The sequence below is a fragment of the Mytilus galloprovincialis genome, chromosome 2, assembly GCF_965363235.1.
Source record: "Mytilus galloprovincialis chromosome 2, xbMytGall1.hap1.1, whole genome shotgun sequence".
Taxonomy (NCBI): domain Eukaryota; kingdom Metazoa; phylum Mollusca; class Bivalvia; order Mytilida; family Mytilidae; genus Mytilus; species Mytilus galloprovincialis.
The window spans coordinates 30,975,818-30,998,023 of NC_134839.1; the positions used below are offsets into that span (position 1 = coordinate 30,975,818).

The 22,206-nt window shown below is 30.9% G+C and overlaps 1 protein-coding gene across 1 annotated transcript in view; it reads right to left on the reverse strand.

Moving 5' to 3' along the window:
- LOC143063358 (rho-related protein racA-like) overlaps window positions 1-21,813 on the reverse strand; it is a 77,231-nt gene extending 55,418 nt beyond the window's left edge. The window contains exons 1-3 of the mRNA XM_076235468.1: window positions 21,633-21,813; window positions 17,985-18,153; window positions 17,013-17,146 (exon numbers count right to left, since the gene is read on the reverse strand). The gene's annotated coding sequence lies outside the window, so the exon portion shown is untranslated. The remainder of the gene's footprint in view (window positions 1-17,012; window positions 17,147-17,984; window positions 18,154-21,632) is intronic.
- Window positions 21,814-22,206: the final 393 nt, after the last annotated feature.

Sequence of the window (22,206 nt, forward strand, 5' to 3'; positions counted from 1 at the left end):
TAAATGAGCTATATTTTCATGTAAGGATTGATTGTATAAGAAAATAGGTAGCAATATTTGAATATTATGATTACAAAATTTTGTTCGCATCAATTAAGAGTGCCAGCATGTCCTTTTTTATTCAAAATATTGAAGCGTAAACAAAATTCAGTAGTTTTCATACCTCAGACTGACTCATATAATAAAAATATTTGTCCGCAACAACCAAAACTGACCATATAAGCATTCTAGTATGTAAATCTATATAGCCGCATAGTAAATGAGTTATATTTTCAAGTAAGGATTGATTGTATAATAAAAAAGGTAGTAATATTTGAATATTATGATTAAAAAAAATTTGTTCGCATCAATTTAGAGTGCCAGCATGTCCTTTTTTTATTTAAAATATTGAATCGTAAACAAAATTCAGTAGTTTTCATACCTCAGACTGACTCCTATAATAAAATTATTTGTCCGCAACAACCAAAACTGACCATATAAGCATTTTATTATGTAAATCTATATAGCCGCATAGTAAATGAGTTATATTTTCATGTAAGGATTGATTGTATAAGAAAATAGGTAGCAATATTTGAATATTATGACTAAAAAAATTTGTTCGCATCAATTTAGAGTGCCAGCATGTACTTTTTTTATTCAAAATATTGAATCGTAAACAAAATTCAGTAGTTTTCATACCTCAGACTGACTCATATAATAAAATTATTTGTCCGCAACAACCAAAACTGACCATATAAGCATTTTATTATGTAAATCTATATAGCCACATAGTAAATGAGTTATATTTTCATGTAAGGATTTATTGTATAAGAAAATAGGTAGCAATATTTGAATATTATGACTAAAAAATTTTGTTCTCATCAATTTAGAGTGCCAGCATGTCCTTTTTTATTCAAAATATTGAAGCGTAAACAAAATTCAGTAGTTTTCATACCTCAGACTGACTCATATAATAAAATTATTTGTCCACAACAACCAAAACTGACCATATAAGCATTTGCTTATGTAAATCTATATAGCCACAGAGTAAATGAGCTATATTTTCATGTAAGGATTGATTGTATAAAAAAATAGGTAGCAATATTTGAACATTATGATTACAAAATTTTATTCGCATCAATTTAGAGTGCCAGCATGTCCTTTTTTATTCAAAATATTGAATCGTAAACAAAATTCAGTAGTTTTCATACCTCAGACTGACTCATATAATAAAAATATTTGTCCGCAACAACCAAAACTGACCATATAAGCATTTGCTTATGTAAATCTATATAGCCGCATAGTAAATGAGCTATATTTTCATGTAAGGATTGATTGTATAAGAAAATAGGTAGCAATATTTGAATATTATGATTACAAAATTTTGTTCGCATCAATTTAGAGTGCCAGCATTTTCTTTTTTTATTTAAAATATTGAATCGTAAACAAAATTCAGTAGTTTTCATAAACTCAGACTGACTCATATAATAAAATTATTTGTCCGCAACAACCAAAACTGACCATATAAGCATTTTATTATGTAAATCTATATAGCCGCATAGTAAATGAGTTATATTTTCATGTAAGGATTGATTGTATAAGAAAATAGGTAGCAATATTTGAATATTATGACTAAAAAATTTTGTTCGCATCAATTTAGAGTGCCAGCATGTACTTTTTTTATTCAAAATATTGAATCGTAAACAAAATTCAGTAGTTTTCATACCTCAGACTGACTCATATAATAAAATTATTTGTCCGCAACAACCAAAACTTACCATATAAGCATTTTATTATGTAAATCTATATAGCCGCATAGTAAATGAGTTATATTTTCATGTAAGGATTTATTGTATAAGAAAATAGGTAGCAATATTTGAATATTATGACTAAAAATTTTTGTTTGCATCAATTTAGAGTGCCAGCATGTCCTTTTTTATTCAAAATATTGAAGCGTAAACAAAATTCAGTAGTTTTCATACCTCAGACTGACTCATATAATAAAATTATTTGTCCGCAACAACCAAAACTGACCATATAAGCATTTGCTTATGTAAATCTATATAGCCACAGAGTAAATGAGCTATATTTTCATGTAAGGATTGATTGTATAAAAAAATAGGTAGCAATATTTGAACATTATGATTACAAAATTTTATTCGCATCAATTTAGAGTGCCAGCATGTCCTTTTTTATTCAAAATATTGAATCGTAAACAAAATTCAGTAGTTTTCATACCTCAGACTGACTCATATAATAAAAATATTTGTCCGCAACAACCAAAACTGACCATATAAGCATTCTAGTATGTAAATCTATATAGCCGCATAGTAAATGAGTTATATTTTCAAGTAAGGATTGATTGTATAATAAAAAAGGTAGTAATATTTGAATATTATGATTAAAAAAAATTTGTTCGCATCAATTTAGAGTGCCAGCATGTCCTTTTTTTATTTAAAATATTGAATCGTAAACAAAATTCAGTAGTTTTCATACCTCAGACTGACTCATATAATAAAATTATTTGTCCGCAACAACCAAAACTGACCATATAAGCATTTTATTATGTAAATCTATATAGCCGCATAGTAAATGAGTTATATTTTCAAGTAAGGATTGATTGTATAATAAAAAAGGTAGTAATATTTGAATATTATGATTAAAAAAAATTTGTTCGCATCAATTTAGAGTGCCAGCATGTCCTTTTTTTATTTAAAATATTGAATCGTAAACAAAATTCAGTAGTTTTCATACCTCAGACTGACTCATAAAATAAAATTATTTGTCCGCAACAACCAAAACTGACCATATAAGCATTTTATTATGTAAATCTATATAGCCGCATAGTAAATGAGTTATATTTTCATGTAAGGATTGATTGTATAAGAAAATAGGTAGCAATATTTGAATATTATGACTAAAAAAATTTGTTCGCATCAATTTAGAGTGCCAGCATGTACTTTTTTTATTCAAAATATTGAATCGTAAACAAAATTCAGTAGTTTTCATACCTCAGACTGACTCATATAATAAAATTATTTGTCCGCAACAACCAAAACTTACCATATAAGCATTTTATTATGTAAATCTATATAGCCGCATAGTAAATGAGTTATATTTTCATGTAAGGATTTATTGTATAAGAAAATAGGTAGCAATATTTGAATATTATGACTAAAAATTTTTGTTTGCATCAATTTAGAGTGCCAGCATGTCCTTTTTTATTCAAAATATTGAAGCGTAAACAAAATTCAGTAGTTTTCATACCTCAGACTGACTCATATAATAAAATTATTTGTCCGCAACAACCAAAACTGACCATATAAGCATTTGCTTATGTAAATCTATATAGCCACAGAGTAAATGAGCTATATTTTCATGTAAGGATTGATTGTATAAAAAAATAGGTAGCAATATTTGAACATTATGATTACAAAATTTTATTCGCATCAATTTAGAGTGCCAGCATGTCCTTTTTTATTCAAAATATTGAATCGTAAACAAAATTCAGTAGTTTTCATACCTCAGACTGACTCATATAATAAAAATATTTGTCCGCAACAACCAAAACTGACCATATAAGCATTCTAGTATGTAAATCTATATAGCCGCATAGTAAATGAGTTATATTTTCAAGTAAGGATTGATTGTATAATAAAAAAGGTAGTAATATTTGAATATTATGATTAAAAAAAATTTGTTCGCATCAATTTAGAGTGCCAGCATGTCCTTTTTTTATTTAAAATATTGAATCGTAAACAAAATTCAGTAGTTTTCATACCTCAGACTGACTCATATAATAAAATTATTTGTCCGCAACAACCAAAACTGACCATATAAGCATTTTATTATGTAAATCTATATAGCCGCATAGTAAATGAGTTATATTTTCAAGTAAGGATTGATTGTATAATAAAAAAGGTAGTAATATTTGAATATTATGATTAAAAAAAATTTGTTCGCATCAATTTAGAGTGCCAGCATGTCCTTTTTTTATTTAAAATATTGAATCGTAAACAAAATTCAGTAGTTTTCATACCTCAGACTGACTCATAAAATAAAATTATTTGTCCGCAACAACCAAAACTGACCATATAAGCATTTTATTATGTAAATCTATATAGCCGCATAGTAAATGAGTTATATTTTCATGTAAGGATTGATTGTATAAGAAAATAGGTAGCAATATTTGAATATTATGACTAAAAAAATTTGTTCGCATCAATTTAGAGTGCCAGCATGTACTTTTTTTATTCAAAATATTGAATCGTAAACAAAATTCAGTAGTTTTCATACCTCAGACTGACTCATATAATAAAATTATTTGTCCGCAACAACCAAAACTGACCATATAAGCATTTTATTATGTAAATCTATATAGCCGCATAGTAAATGAGTTACATTTTCATGTAAGGATTTATTGTATAAGAAAATAGGTAGCAATATTTGAATATTATGACTAAAAAATTTTGTTCGCATCAATTTAGAGTGCCAGCATGTCCTTTTTTATTCAAAATATTGAAGTGTAAACAAAATTCAGTAGTTTTCATACCTCAGACTGACTCATATAATAAAATTATTTGTCCGCAACAACCAAAACTGACCATATAAGCATTTGCTTATGTAAATCTATATAGCCACAGAGTAAATGAGCTATATTTTCATGTAAGGATTGATTGTATAAAAAAATAGGTAGCAATATTTGAACATTATGATTACAAAATTTTATTCGCATCAATTTAGAGTGCCAGCATGTCCTTTTTTATTCAAAATATTGAATCGTAAACAAAATTCAGTAGTTTTCATACCTCAGACTGACTCATATAATAAAAATATTTGTCTGCAACAACCAAAACTGACCATATAAGCATTTGCTTATGTAAATCTATATAGCCGCATAGTAAATGAGCTATATTTTCATGTAAGGATTGATTGTATAAGAAAATAGGTAGCAATATTTGAATATTATGATTACAAAATTTTGTTCGCATCAATTTAGAGTGCCAGCATGTTCTTTTTTTATTTAAAATATTGAATAGTAAACAAAATTCAGTAGTTTTCATACCTCAGACTGACTCATATAATAAAATTATTTGTCCGCAACAACCAAAACTGACCATATAAGCATTTTATTATGTAAATCTATATAGCCGCATAGTAAATGAGTTATATTTTCATGTAAGGATTGATTGTATAAGAAAATAGGTAGCAATATTTGAATATTATGACTAAAAAATTTTGTTCGCATCAATTTAGAGTGCCAGCATGTACTTTTTTTATTCAAAATATTGAATCGTAAACAAAATTCAGTAGTTTTCATACCTCAGACTGACTCATATAATAAAATTATTTGTCCGCAACAACCAAAACTGACCATATAAGCATTCTAGTATGTAAATCTATATAGCCGCATAGTAAATGAGTTATATTTTCAAGTAAGGATTGATTGTATAATAAAAAAGGTAGTAATATTTGAATATTATGATTAAAAAAAATTTGTTCGCATCAATTTAGAGTGCCAGCATGTCCTTTTTTTATTTAAAATATTGAATCGTAAACAAAATTCAGTAGTTTTCATACCTCAGACTGATTCATATAATAAAATTATTTGTCCGCAACAACCAAAACTGACCATATAAGCATTTTATTATGTAAATCTATATAGCCGCATAGTAAATGAGTTATATTTTCATGTAAGGATTGATTGTATAAGAAAATAGGTAGCAATATTTGAATATTATGACTAAAAAATTTTGTTCGCATCAATATAGAGTGCCAGCATGTACTTTTTTTATTCAAAATATTGAATCGTAAACAAAATTCAGTAGTTTTCATACCTCAGACTGACTCATATAATAAAATTATTTGTCCGCAACAACCAAAACTTACCATATAAGCATTTTATTATGTAAATCTATATAGCCGCATAGTAAATGAGTTATATTTTCATGTAAGGATTTATTGTATAAGAAAATAGGTAGCAATATTTGAATATTATGACTAAAAATTTTTGTTCGCATCAATTTAGAGTGCCAGCATGTCCTTTTTTATTCAAAATATTGAAGCGTAAACAAAATTCAGTAGTTTTCATACCTCAGACTGACTCATATAATAAAATTATTTGTCCGCAACAACCAAAACTGACCATATAAGCATTTGCTTATGTAAATCTATATAGCCACAGAGTAAATGAGCTATATTTTCATGTAAGGATTGATTGTATAAAAAAATAGGTAGCAATATTTGAACATTATGATTACAAAATTTTATTCGCATCAATTTAGAGTGCCAGCATGTCCTTTTTTATTCAAAATATTGAATCGTAAACAAAATTCAGTAGTTTTCATACCTCAGACTGACTCATATAATAAAAATATTTGTCCGCAACAACCAAAACTGACCATATAAGCATTCTAGTATGTAAATCTATATAGCTGCATAGTAAATGAGTTATATTTTCAAGTAAGGATTGATTGTATAATAAAAAAGGAAGTAATATTTGAATATTATGATTAAAAAAATTTTGTTCCCATCAATTTAGAGTGCCAGCATGTTCTTTTTTTATTTAAAATATTGAATCGTAAACAAAATTCAGTAGTTTTCATACCTCAGACTGACTCATATAATAAAATTATTTGTCCGCAACAACCAAAACTGACCATATAAGCATTTTATTATGTAAATCTATATAGCCGCATAGTAAATGAGTTATATTTTCATGTAAGGATTGATTGTATAAGAAAATAGGTAGCAATATTTGAATATTATGACTAAAAAATTTTGTTCGCATCAATTTAGAGTGCCAGCATGTCCTTTTTTTATTCAAAATATTGAATCGTAAACAAAATTCAGTAGTTTTCATACATCAGACTGACTCATATAATAAAATTATTTGTCCACAACAACCAAAACTGACCATATAAGCATTCTATTATGTAAATTTATATAGCCGCATAGTAAATGAGTTATATATCCATGTAAAGATAGCAATATTTGAACATTTTAATTGACGAGATGGTACAAATGAACATACTTATAATACACTTTATTGATATCCCTTTCAATATACTGTTCAATTTACGTTTTTTTTTATCATTTGTCAAAACAGAATCTTATCATGTTAATCCAAGGCAAACAAGATGAATTTCGATTAAAAATTAATGTATTAAATACACCGAGTTATAGTTAGGAATTCGAAGAGACAATTATAAACGGGGAACGAAACAACGTAAACCACGATGTTTATATCCCATCATATAAAAATATTCTCCAGATGTCTCGGATAACCTTTCTTTCAGTATCGATATTTGCACATGTAACTTTTGAAAGGAAAATATAGAAAATCTGCCAATCAGTAAAGTTAATGGACTTTATGAAAGTGATTTTGTGTAATTTAATATTTCGAATTAAAAGAGTTTTTGAATTGTTCTGGTTTGAAACACATATACGTGAAATATATAAAGACTAAAGGTCGCTTTTATAAAATAAATGTGCAAATGAACTTGAAGTTTATTTCTAAATTTACCCAATCAGTTAACGCGAAAAGTAAACGTGCGTTTACTTTCAAGTGCACGTAAAAATACACTTGTAAAATCTGTACTAAACGCCCGTTTACTTTTAAGTGCACGTAAAAATAAATTTGAAGAATTCTGAAGTAAACGCCCGTTTACTACTGACTAAACGGACACATAGTAAACGCCCGTTTACTAGGGTAGACATTAGAAATTTCCATTTCGACCACGTTAACGTAATTATAGTAAACGTGCGTTTACTAGTAAACGGGAGACTTGAAGTTAACTAACGAAATATGTGCACGCGGCGTTAACTTGCGTTTACTTTATGTAATGCTTGGTCTGCACCCAACTGTAGGGGTGTAATATATAAAAATATATATTTTGATAACTATGTGACTACCAGTTGTGTTAGGGCTGTAGCACTCATACTTTCAACAAGAACACACAAAACTCTATTTCTAACGATAGATCGAGTGCACCTTTGAATTTCTTAAACTGATTCCCAATAAATATTAGAAATAAAAAAGCTATGTTGCGACATATCTATTCAAGACACTCTCCGATACGAAATAACGAAACTCATAGTAACTCAAACAGATTGGACCCATAGAAGGGACGTGTGGATATATGAAATATATTAAAGTTGTGTTATCTCGATCACTTATCAATTCTTTACAAAACGCTAATTTCGCAATGAAATGAATGGAATATTTGCCACTGAACGTTAAGCACCAAACAATCAATCAACTAATTGCAAACTAGATGTGTTGAATTTTTTAATCAAGGACATTATAAAAAAAATCTTTTTGAATGGATAAGGGAGATAAATCGAACGCATATATGCGACATGTCAACAAACGGAACTCAACGTAAGAAAACGAAACAGTCAAAAACAGAAAATAAATTGGAACACGGATGTGTTATGACAACAATAAAATGCAAGATTGCAAAAAAGGATATTAAGTTGTTAACTGTTGTCTTTTAAACACACTGCAGTATCGGTAGACATTTATTATGGATTTTATTATAACAAAATTACTGCTCCATAACGATACGTTCGTAGAGTTCCGTCCGTTCGTAAGATGTTGAGAAACCTCTATTAGAGGTTTCCAGATTTGCGACCGTACCAACCGTAGTACGAATTGGGAGCCGTCATTTAACTTTTGAAAATTATTGATGCATACACTTTATATCAACACATGTTTTAGGAATCATATGCAGAACTGTTTTGAGAATTTTTAGCTGTAATTTGGGACTAATTTCATGTGGTTTCTTCTTGTATTCGTAGGAAACAATAGTGTGTGCACTCGATTATGCTTTCAAGCAACCGTTGAAAGTAACCGTTGATACGAAAGGTTTATAGTTAAGAGTTATTTCCCCGTGAAACTACATAGATACAAAGAAGCTAAATTACAAAACAAATTTAAAACTTTATAAATTTTGTTTGTAATAACTTTATGTATCATTGTAAAATGTTAAAGTTTTGTATTCATTTTGGTTAGTTTTTAGAAAACACGATCAAATAAAATGAATTTGAACAAAATAAATTGACCTTAATAACAAAAGAAAAATGACAAAACTAATATAAAACCATCTGTACGCGTGAGGTCTTAAACCTATGTCAATGGATATTGAATCAAGATAATAAAAAAGTCCAGGGAGACATACTTTATATAAATTAATACTCTGTTTCAAAAAACCGAAGGTGTCAAAACGTTTGATTTTCTAAATATTGTACTGATTATCTTTGTCATTATACTTTTAAATAACATTGCCTTGTGATAATTTTGTGTTATATGTAATATATCTGTTGTATATATATATATGTTGAAGAATTAAATAAAGATAAAAAAAAAATCAGACGTCCGGAAAGAAATTATAAAAAATACAAGGTCGTTTACATCTTCAATTTGAACAATTATGCATAAAGATATGGCTGATATCGTATTTACTTGACATCCTTCCTGTTTGGACAATTATCTTTACCGTCGGGCTTAAAAATTTTCTTTATAAAAAAAAACCTCATAAAATCAATATGCTATATAAATTTTAGAAACAACACAACTGTTCATATATCTTTTTCGCAGTTAGCCGAGAGAGAAAACTCAGAAAAACTGAAGCTATCTATTTTAAGTAGTATCGTATTCATGATACTAGTACATATAAACCTGAACAAATTACATAGAAACCTTTACCAACCGATGAAAATAATCCTTAATTTTGAGTCCATAAATCAGTTTTCAATGGTGGAAAAGACATTATATAGCAACATAGTATTTTCCGTACAACATTACGAAGAGTTAGAAAGACATATTCATATTGCAAATAGACAAGTGTAAATATAGCGTCAAGTTATTGCCGTTATCAGTTAACAATATGCGCTGTGTTGTATGAAGTTTTTTTGGCAATGCTGTACGACAAAAGGATTAATGGATGGATATTGGTTTAACATTACTCCTCGTAGATTACATTATACTACTCCCAGGCATGTGCAATACACAATTTTACTCGCGACAATATTTACAAATATTAATGTAATAACAATATCTAGTGACATAATGATAATAATAAGCGAACACGATGAAGTAACATCGTGATGATAAATATTTCGACTCAAAAAATGGTTTTCGTTAGTGTCATAAAATTTATATTTATTATTTAAGTAATTAATATAATCAACAATTTTATTAAAAAGTTCAGTGACAAAATATAAGGAAAAAGATAGATCGATGGTTTCACAATGTGTGTTGCGTTTTCTGAAAAAATTTTGCTCCAATGATCGAAAAGATAGTTTAATTAATAAAAAATTATTTTAATGAGAAATCAACACAATTTTGAACTCATTTTTGCCATAAGCACGTGTACTAGTTTAGTGACGCATCTAGAACTTTTCATAAAAGGGGGGCGCTCCATGCATGCATTCAGTGATTCCCTATATAATCAACCAAATTTTTTTCCACGAAAAGGGGGGGGGGGGGCAAGCCCCCTCCTCCTGGATCCGTCTATCTAGTCATTAACGACACCAGTAAGGTACAAGTAAGATATTATTAATAAGTAATTTCTAATTATTCCAATTTATATTTGAGTATTAGAAAACATTCTTTATTCTAATCCTTTTCTCAATATAAACATAGCCATACAAAAACGCAATTCTATTTTTAGAATATAAAGGTCGAGGCAACTCAGTTCCAGTAAGGACTGTTTGATTCATTCTCTTGTGCACAAAATAAATTTTATCGTATAAAATCACGTGCAAGGTTTTCTAGAAGCAGAGAAATCATTATAAAATAAAAGATTAAGGTTTTCATCACTGATATGCAATTTTGTTTCTTTATTTTCATCATGATACATACAATAATCTCATGCATTAAATGAAACCTCCCAAACAACACCAACGGTTGTGTTACGTACCAACCGTACCTGATACGTAGCAAATCTGGAAACCTCTATTATCCGATTCAGATGATATTGAAACCGTTTTGTGTGTGGTTAAACGTAAAAAAGGGACGAAAGATACCAGCGGGACAGTCAAACATAATTCGAAAATATTAAACTGACAACGCCATTGCTAAAAAGAAAAAAGACAAACATTAGTAGACATGACACAACATAGAAAACTAAAGAATAAGCAACACGAACCTCACGAACCTCACGTAACTGATTAGATTTCCATTTGGTCAATATATATTTTTGAAACTAATTTCCAAATACATTTTACCCTTAAATGTGTTCTTACGTTTGTATTTGTCTTTTTGAGTCATTTACATAATGAATACATTCAATTTCAAAAATCAAAATGTGTACCTAGGTTAACACATAGAATGTAAACAGCGTTAGTATTTTGCTCACTTACCTGATTTTTTATAATCCTACAAAATAATTCTGACGCCGAGGAAAGGACTATACTATGAGCTTTACATTCATGTCGCCCTCCTTCAAGCAGAAAAATAACATCTGAATATTTAGGATTGTTTAACATCTGTAGCCAGTCCTCAGCAAAGGTCGATTGTTCCCAAACAAATGTTGGTGGTTGTTCTAAAGAGAAAACTCTTTTCGTTATATCACTTTACTTTGAATGCAGGTCAAATATAATAATATAATAATAATAAAAAGAAAACAGCATATGCCTTCTCCAATACCTATACTGCATAGGAAGCTATAAAAGGTCCCACATTGTTAATAAAGGCAGCAGTAGTATACCGCTGTTCGAAATTCATAAATCGATTGAGAAAAAAAACAAACAAATCCGGGTCACAAACTAAAACTGAGCGAAACACATCAAATATAAGAGGAGAACTATGACATAACAGAAACACAATATTAAAATGTGACACATACAGAAACGAACTATAACATAACAATGGCCATTTTCCTAACTTGGTACATGACATTTTAAGCAAAAAATGGTGGGTTGAAGCATGTCAACCTCCCGCTCTCTTGGCAATGCTAAATATAACATTAAAATGACAATATTACATGACAGGACTACAGTACAAATAAATGGGAGAACATAAAGGACAGAGAAAAACACGAACAATAGCTAACAAAAGGTACCAGGTTTAAAATTTGATACGGCAGACGCGCGTTTCGTCCACACATGACTAACCAGTGACGCTCATATGAAAAAAGTTCGTAAGCCAAAACAAGTACAAAGGTGAAGAGCAATGAGGACCAAAAGTTCCAAAAGGTTGTACCTAATACGACTAAGGTTTTCTGCCTGGGATAAGAACATCCTTATTATTTAGAATAATTCATACTCGTGCAAATAGGAAATTTTTCTAAAATCTCTATATAATAGATATACATGATCAAACCGAAAAGGTGAATAACTACAGAATAAAAAACGGATACATAAAACAACCTAAACAAGCACATAAACATTCACAACCGAGTTAGCCAAAGCTATTAACGCACAACGTGACTTCACATTTGAATTTCTAAATTAAAATATCTAGTATAGAATTAAGATAGAACTCAAGATTATTTTTGTAATACTGATATAACGTTTATTATTAACAAGGAAAATTACAATACTAATTAATATCAAATTGTGGTAGTAATTAGATAATGAATTGTATTATCTAGCTATGTCGGTGTTTCTTCTGAATCAAACTGTAAAGCAAATATATCGTATAAATTTAGTTGACCCAAACTAAAATAAATAAAATAAATGAACTGGATGATTAATTATCTTTACCATAATACACGAATACAACAGAAAAAAAATAAGATTTACAACTACAAACGATAAGACATTTGACAAAATCTGATGAGAATAACAAGTATACCATCAAAACTAAATACATGAATTTTGGATAGAAAAGTACAGTGACACGTCTTATAGCAATTAGGACATGTAGGAGATAACTGTTTTGTATTTTAAGCTACGACAGCATCAATTGTGGATTTGATGGTCGCAAATTAAGTTTACTGGCGACGCGTTAGCGGAGACAGTAAACGAGTATTTGCGACCATCAAATCCCAAATTGATGCTGTCGGAGCTTAAAATATAATATTGTTATTTCCATTCTAATGAAACTGACTGAAAACAACGTTAAAACGTGTATTAAAGATTTTCATATGCCGTCTGCGCTTGCGCGTTCGTCCGATAGCATCAATTGTCAATTGATGCCATGTAAATAAGTGACGTTATCCAATCAAAATGAACTCACCAAAACCGTCACAATCGGGAATAAGTCACGTTCGGTAATTAAAAGATCAGACGACGTAATGACAAATGCCAGTTTATCATAGATTTTCGTGTGAAGTCGTCCTTCTGTGTCTATATTAGGTAAAAGATCAAGGTATGAAGCAGTCATTCTAGTATCAGTAGTATCCTTAATTTCAAGTTCACTGGGATATATTAGATGTAGTTATTAGCTGAAATAGCAATGGTAGGACATCATCAATATATCGGAAAATGAAATTAAAGAATTTCGCAAGGCCAGTAGGTGTGCTCAATTAGTACCCATTGGAATACCAACTGTCTGTTGAAATATAAATCCTCCAAATTCAACAAAATTATTGTCGATCAAAATGTCCAGCCTTTTAATAATATCATTTACAGTATATTTTATGGTAGATTCAGTATGGTTCTTCACAAAATATGAATTATTGTAACCCTAAACAAAAATTTGTATCTACGATTCCCATTGTTATAGAAAAAGCTCTGTTTAATGAGATGGTGAAGTCGATCTTTCAACTAAGCATGGGGAATAGTAGTGTAAAGCATAGGATGTTTAGTCGAACATTTTGATGACCCAGCTATGTATCGTTCTTTATATGGAGTTTTGTAAAGTTTTGATATCCAGTAAAATGACGGTAAATTTTCTTTGATGTTGATACCAAAAGAAAGAAGACAGATTTGTGATTTTGTTAAAATTTGTCCTTGGTAAATGATGTTAAAGGATATGAAGGATTACCAGTAGTTTTATTTATTACAAGCTCAGTTGGGAGACATTGCACTTAACGGTTTTTACATATGAAGACAATATTATTGGAGGCTTTATCTGCTGGAACAACGACATATTTGTCATGCAATAAGGATAAAACATCCACAACATCCGGATTCTTAAAAGGGTTGGTATCTCTTGTGATCATAGTACATCGTAGTTTTTAAATGCGCTTTTGAATGCATGATCGAATAGCTTTGATCCATTCAGACAGAGTGTCCAGTTCTTGTTCGTCTGCATCCATCGGTAACCTTGAATTTCTGTTTCCAGATGATGGGCTGGAGAAGTCGATATTGTGGACCCTTGGCTAACAACTCTCTTGTTGTTTATTGAAAATGATGGCAAGGTCACTAGTAATAACATGACCAGCTGGACTATTGTATTGCGACGATGCACAGGAGCAATCCGGAGGCTTGGATTTTACATCTTTCGAGATAAAAATCCGCTTAAACCCTCTTGTGGGTGAAAATCTTGAATGCATTAAAACAATTTAAACGAGAAAAAAACAACAGCCTGATTTATTACAAAATACAAGTTTATGAGAAATAGCAACAAACGATAACCACTAAATTCGAGCTCCAGACTGGTAAGATGTACATAATGCAGCGAATGGCGGGGACTAGAACGTTGTGGGCGCCCTACCCTCCCCTAACAGAGGAAAGTGATGTATATGCATTATAGTCGTTGCTTTTTTTCTGTATTTGGTGCTACATTATTTTCAATGTTTTAGTTGTCTCTTCAAGTTTTGTCAATTCTTTGTCATGAGAAATTATGTTTCCAAATATCTATATACATTCGGGATTTTGGGTTAGAGAACTACAATATACCGCTGGTTTACGAATTTCCCGTGTATCAGAGTCAAAGGGATATTACAAATTCCACTTTATATGATGACAAATGACAGGATAGGACTGATCGACGTCCTTTTAGAAGTAACATGACGGGTGTCAGTGTTGGAGCAGAAACTACGTAAGTGGTCTTATGGATTTCGTTGTTTTTAGTTTTATTCAATCTTAGTTTAAACTATTCTGGTTTAAGAACTGATGTTCATCTTTCGTTGTTTTTCTTTTTGATCATTGCGTTATATATTTTTTTTAATTAGGTTTATAGTTTTTAAAATATAGCGATGGTTTATGAATTTCCAATGATGGTCAGAAGAGATTTCAAAATCCGCTTTGAATATTGCCCAACTTTTACTCCTCTGTTTCTCCTTCCATTTTCCCCTTGTCACTTTAATTGGTTTTGTTTGCTATTGCATACCAAGGCTGATGCAAGCTAACACTATAGCATACACTTCCTAGATAATTAAGGTCATTGTTTATCTCGCATTTCTTTTAAACCAGTGGGAGAAAACCGGATGATAAATCGAGTTCAACAAAATATAAAACACACACAATTCAATGGATGAAAAAAATAAGAAAAAAATAGTAACGGTCGTGTTTGATTAAGATATATGTTCAAATTTTGATGCGTGCAGATGATTTATGTTCAACTTTAAATGTTTTCAGATTTATGTTCGACTTTTAATGCATTCATATTTATGTTCGACTTTTGATGCATTCAGATTTATGTTCGACTGTTAATGCATTCAGATTTATGTTCGACTTTTAATGCATTCAGATTTATGTTCGACTTTTAATGCATTCAGATTTATGTTACACTTTTAATGCATTCAAATTTATGTTAGATTTTGAATGCATTTTGATTTATGTTCGACTTTTGATACATTCAGATTTATGTTCGACTTTTGATACATTCAGATTTATGTTCGACTTTTGGTGCAGTGTCAGTTTTCCTTCTGAAGGTCGGTGGCTCTGCTCGATTTTTTCTACCAATTTTTTCTACCAATAAAAACTGACCACCGGGCGCGATATAGTCCAATAGTGCTGAAAGTGGCATTCAACACCAATCAATTAATCAATCTATTAATGTATTCAGTTCTGCATCTTCTATCACCCTCAATTCGTATGAACATTCTTAAGTATATATAAGAATCGTTCACACTCTATCGTTTTTATGTTTTAAATATAAGATTACCTTTAATGGTTTTGACAGGAAAGATCATCTTCGGGTTTCTATGGTAGAGTCTGAGTTTTTGTTTTCCCTTCCTTGGCAATCTACTGTAGTCTAGACCCATACGCATCTATATTGTAAATAAATATTATTTATTTTGAAAAGATTTATTCATTGATTGATTGCTTTTAATGCCAAACGGGAATTAACATGCATAGTTAGACGATAAAATGTTAATTGAGAATTGAATGCTTCTTTTTGTAAATTTATTGGGGTGTAAACGCGTTGACCGAAGTACATTTTGTATGAAGCGCGGAAGCGCTTCTTTCTAAAAATGTGCACACGGTCAATGCTTTTACAACCCTATAAAGTTACAAAAAGAAGCATTCAATACTAATAATTACATTTTTAGCTATGATCATGAAAACACGAATTTTATATATTTTTTTTACTTAATTCACCTGTGCACTTTATTGTTGAAGCACGTGTTATCATGAATGAAAAGTTGTATTGAGCAATGCAACTGCTTACGGAATAACACGTTATGTGCAGTTAGCCAATCAGAATAAAATATTATAATGAAACATACATCTAATGTAATTATTGAGATATAAATACACACCACTCTTTCTATAACCAAACGCAGTGTGAGGTACTTTAATACGGTCATTTTTTTTAAATTACACATATGTTTTGTGCGAAATTCTTGTTTGTCTTTGACTAGTTTGTGAATCGTGTTCTAACCATTACCCATAAAGAGGGAAATAACTAAAATTCCCTCAAAAATGTATTTGGTATATAATATCATGAATATATAGTTGTTTCTTTCAAGAGTTCGTCATACATATATCCATATTTTTAGCCGTCTTAAGAAGAAATAAAATTGTAAATAGTTATTTTTCACTAAAACAAGACGGGGGATATACTAAAGGTATGACACACATTACAGCTCATCCACAAACACTGATGAAGACAATATTACCACTGAAAGCATGGTAAGGGAGAGGGGAAGAATGAGTGTCTAACAATGTGACCATTTATACTAAATACATACAGCTTTGTCAAAGCACGTTTGCAGTCCATGTCCCTTCACTGAACTGGTTTCGAAATAGTGCAGTCCTAAAGCATTTACAGTCCTTTCTGTTTGGTCTGTACTAACACACGAGTTCGGTTCTGTTATCCGAAGATCTACAAACAGTACAATGAATTAAATAAAAGTATGTTAGGGTATTGTGGCCGGACTATTTGTATTGTGGAATGTGAAATTAGTTTTCAAACAACATTTTACAATTTCAAGTGTCTTACTGTACTTTCATGTTTCATGCATTTATTTTACTTCATATTTTATTATTTGGGACTTTGTCGTTAATTTGCACATAAGTGCTTTACACAGATTAAGGGTCATAATCTAGGACAAAGGGCCGAATCTCATTTAGTCTATTCATTTAACTATTTATTCGCTGCGACAGTTTAGACAATTATTTAAAAATACGTGTTTCTATTTTGGCATCTGTTAATCTTCTTACTCCTTTAATTGCTTGTGCTTGTATATATTGTTATTGTTGTTATGTTACTTTTTAATTTGAGTTTGTTGTTCGGTCTTGTCAGACTGCTAAAATAAAAGTTTAAGAAGCGAATATTCCATCTTGATTCCAGAACGCCATCTTACCAAGCTATGTAATCACCAGCCCAGTAGTGATTAATCCTTCGCTGACTTGAAACGTTATTGGTAGAGTAAATTCTCTAAAATTACTATTTATAAAATACTGTTAAAAGGCATTCGAAGCCTTAAGGTTTTCTTACCATTTGCCTTTGTGTGATTTTGGAACTTCATTTTTAATTTAAAATATTTTTTTTGTTTTTTCAATTTCGTTATTTATACTGTTTTGATTTGAGCGCTACTTATGAATCTCATCTAGACGAAACTCGCGTGTGGCGTACTAAAATGTTATTATCTTTGTCACAGTATACAGGTATTTGAGGAATCATGGTTTATACATGTGTGTGTATAATATGTATACATTACCTGATTTACAGCCTACAAGTATTCGAGGGATGTTAAGTACATGATAATCAAGATCAGGTATAAATTTTTCTTTCACCAGAACAAGTGTGGACTCATCACCAATGTCAAAACACAGCAAGATGATATCTCTTCCATAGTAGCTAAAAGGTCGAAGTCTATCGAAGTACTCCTGAAATAAATAAAAAAATTGGTTAGTCATATTTCTGGTGTTTAGTCATATCTCTGATGGTTAGTTATATCTCTGATGGTTAGTCATGTCTCTGATGATAAGTCATATCTCTGATGGTTATTCATATCTCTGATGGTTATTCATGTCTCTGATGGTTATTCATATCTCTGATGGTTATTCATGTCTCTGATGGTTATTTATATCTCTGATGGTTAGTCCTATCTCTGGTGGTTAGTCATATTACTGAGTGTTATTCATATCTTCGATAGTTAGTCATATCTCTGATGGTTAGTTATATCTTCGATAGTTAGTCATATCTCTGATGGTTAGTCATATCTCTGATGGTCAGTCATATTCCTGATTGTTAGTCACATCTCTGATGGTTATTCATATCTCTGATGGTCAGTCATATCTCTGATGGTTAGTCATATCTCTGATGGTTATTCATGTCTCTGATGGTTATTCATGTCTCTGATGGTTATTCATGTCTCTGATGGTTAGTCATATCTCTGATGGTTTTTCATGTCTCTGATGGTTATTCATGTCTCTGATGGTTATTCATGTCTCTGATGGTTAGTCATATCCATGATGGTTATTCATGTCTCTGATGGTTATTCATGTCTCTGATGGTTAGTCATATCTCTGAGGGTTAGTCATATTTGTGATTGTTAGTCATATCTCTGATGGTTATTCATATTTGTGATTGTTAGTCATATCTCTGATGATAAGTCATATCTCTGATGGTAAGTCATATTGTGATTGTTAGTCATATCTCTGATGATTAGTCCTATCTCTGATTGTTAGTCATATTTGAGATTGTTAGCCATATCTCTGGTGGTTAGTCATATCTTTGATTGTTAGTCATATATCTCTGATGATAAGTCATATCTCTGATGGTTAGTCATATTTGTGATTGTTAGTCATATCTCTGATGGTTAATACTATCTCTGATGGTAAGTCATATCTCTTATGGTTATTCATGTCTCTGATGGGTTAGTCATATCTCTAATGGTTATTCATGTCTCTGATGATAAGTCATATCTATGATGGTTATTCATGTCTCTGATGGTTAGTCATATCTCTGATGGTTAGTCATATCTCTGATGGTTATTCATATTTGTGATTGTTAGTCATATCTCTGATGATAAGTCATATCTCTGATTGTAAGTCATATTTGTGATTGTTAGTCATATATCTGATGATTAGTCCTATCACTGATTGTTAGTCATATTTGTGATTGTTAGTCATATCTCTGATGGTAAGTCATATCTCTTATGGTTATGCATGTCTCTGATGGTTAGTCATATCTCTAATGGTTATTCATGTCTCTGATGATAAGTCATATCTATGATGGTTATTCATGTCTCTGATGGTTAGTCACCTCTCTGATGTTTAATCCCATCTCTGATAATAAGTCAAATTTCTGATGGTTAGTCATATCTCTGGTGGTTTGTCATATTTCTGATTGTTAGTCATTTCTCTGATTGTTAGTCATTTCTCTGATGATTAGTCCTATCTCTGATGGTTAGTCATATTTGTGATTGTTAGTCATATCTCTGATGATTAGTTCTATCTCTGATGGTTAGTCAAATTTCTGATGGTTAGTCATATCTCTGGTTGTTAGTCATATCTCTGATGATAAGTCATATCTCTGATGGTTAGTCATATTTGTGATTGTTAGTCATATCGCTGATGATTAGACATATCTCTGATGGTTAGCCATATCTCTGATGGTTAGTCATATCTCTGATTGTTAGTCATATCTTTGATGATAAGTCATATCTCTGATGGTTAGCCCTATCTCTGATGATAAGTCATATCTCTGGTGGTTAGTCATATCTCTGGTGGTTAGTCATATCTCTGGTGGTAAGTCATATCTCTGATGATTAGTCCTATCTCTGATTGTTAGCCATATTTGTGATTGTTAGTCATATCTCTGATGGTTAATCTTATCCCTGATGGTTAGTCATATCTCTGATGGTTAGTCCTATCTCTGATTGTTAGTCATATTTGTGATTGTTAGTCATATCTCTTATGGTTAGTCCTATCTCTGATGGTAAGTCATATCTCTGATTGTTAGACATATCTCTGATGATAAGTCATACCTCTGATTGTTTGTCATATTTGTGATTGTAGTCATATCTCTGATGATAAGTCATATCTCTGATGGTTAGTCATATTTGTGATTGTTAGTCATATCTCTGATGATTAGTCCTATCTCTGATTGTTAGTCATATTTGTGATTGTTAGTCATATCTCTGATGATTAGTCATATCTCTGGTGGTTAGTCATATCTCTGATTGTTAGTCATATCTCTGATGATAAGTCATATCTCTGATGGTTAGTCATATTTGTGATTGTTAGTCATATCTCTGATGGTTAATCCTATCCCTGATGGTTAGTCATATCTCTGACGGTTAGTCCTATCTCTGAATGTTAGTCATATTTGTGATTGTTAGTCATATCTCTTATGGTTAGTCCTATCTCTGATGGTTAGTCATATCTCTGATTGTTAGACATATCTCTGATGATAAGTCATACCTCTGATTGTTTGTCATATTTGTGATTGTAGTCATATCTCTGATGATAAGTCATATCTCTAATGGTTAGTCATATTTGTGATTGTTAGCCATATCTCTGGTGGTTAGTCATATCTCTGATTGTTAGTCATATCTCTGATGATAAGTCATATTTCTGATGGTTAGTCATATTTGTGATTGTTAGTCATATCTCTGATGGTCAGTACAATCTCTGATGGTTAGTCATATCTCTTATGGTTATTCATGTCTCTGATGGTTAGTCATATCTCTGATTGTTAGCCATATCTCTGATGGTCAGTCATATCTCTGATTGTTAGTCATATCTCTGATGGTTGACATATCTCTGATTGTTAGTCATATCTCTGATTGTTAGCCATATCTCTGATGGTTAGTCATATTTCTGATTGTTAGTCATATCTCTGATGATTAGTCATATTTCTGATTGTTAGTCATATTTCTGATTGTTAGTCATATCTCTGATTATTAGTCATATTTTTTATTGTTATTCATATCTCTGGTGATAATTCATATCTCTGAGGTTTGTCATATTCCTGATTGTTAGTCATATCTCTGATGGTTAGTCATATCTCTGATGGTTAGTCCTATCTCTGATGGTTAGTCCTATCTCTGATTGTTAGTCATATCTCTGATGGTTAGTCATATCTCTGATGGTTAGCCATATATCTGATGGTTAGTCCTATCTCTGATGGTTAGTCATATCTCTGATGGTTAGTCATATCTCTGATTGTTAGTCATATATGTGATGTTTAGACACATCTCTGATGGCTAATCACATCTCTGATGGTTAGATATATCTTTGATAGTTATTCATATCTCTGATGGTTAGTTTTTCGTTGAATGCTGTGTCCCATAATTTTAAATCTAACCATACTTACAACACCGATTGTGTCCCATAATGTTCACTGTAAGCATACTTACACTGCCGCCTGCGTCCCATAATGTCAAATTAATATTCTGTCCCTCCACTGTTCCAATAATATGGTGGTCAAAATCTGCTACGGACGGAATATACGGGTGAGGAAAGGAGTCGGTAACATATGTAATGAGAAGTGAGGTTTTTCCAACACCACTATCGCCAACAACCAATATCTTAACTTCATCTGACCTGAAAGTATATATCAACATTTAACATGCTAGTAATAATCTATACTACTAAAATAACGAGGTCCAATTGATCAGTCGGTATGACGTTAAAAAGACGAATCAAAGAATTCAACTTTATATATAACTAATATAGTGAAATGATGTTCATTAAAAATTACACCATCCCAGGCCCTTTCGTTTACCACGAAATCGATCTTAGGTAGCACGGTAGTATTTGCATCCCAGAAATAAGTTGCTCTTTTGTGTACCCTACCTAAGTCAATGTATATGAACAGTGTGATTGGACAAACAATACAGTATCAAATGAACATACTTTCCCAAACACAGGGATGAATCAGGTGTAGAAAAATATGAAATAATTTTACAAACAGATAATAATGAATTTTTG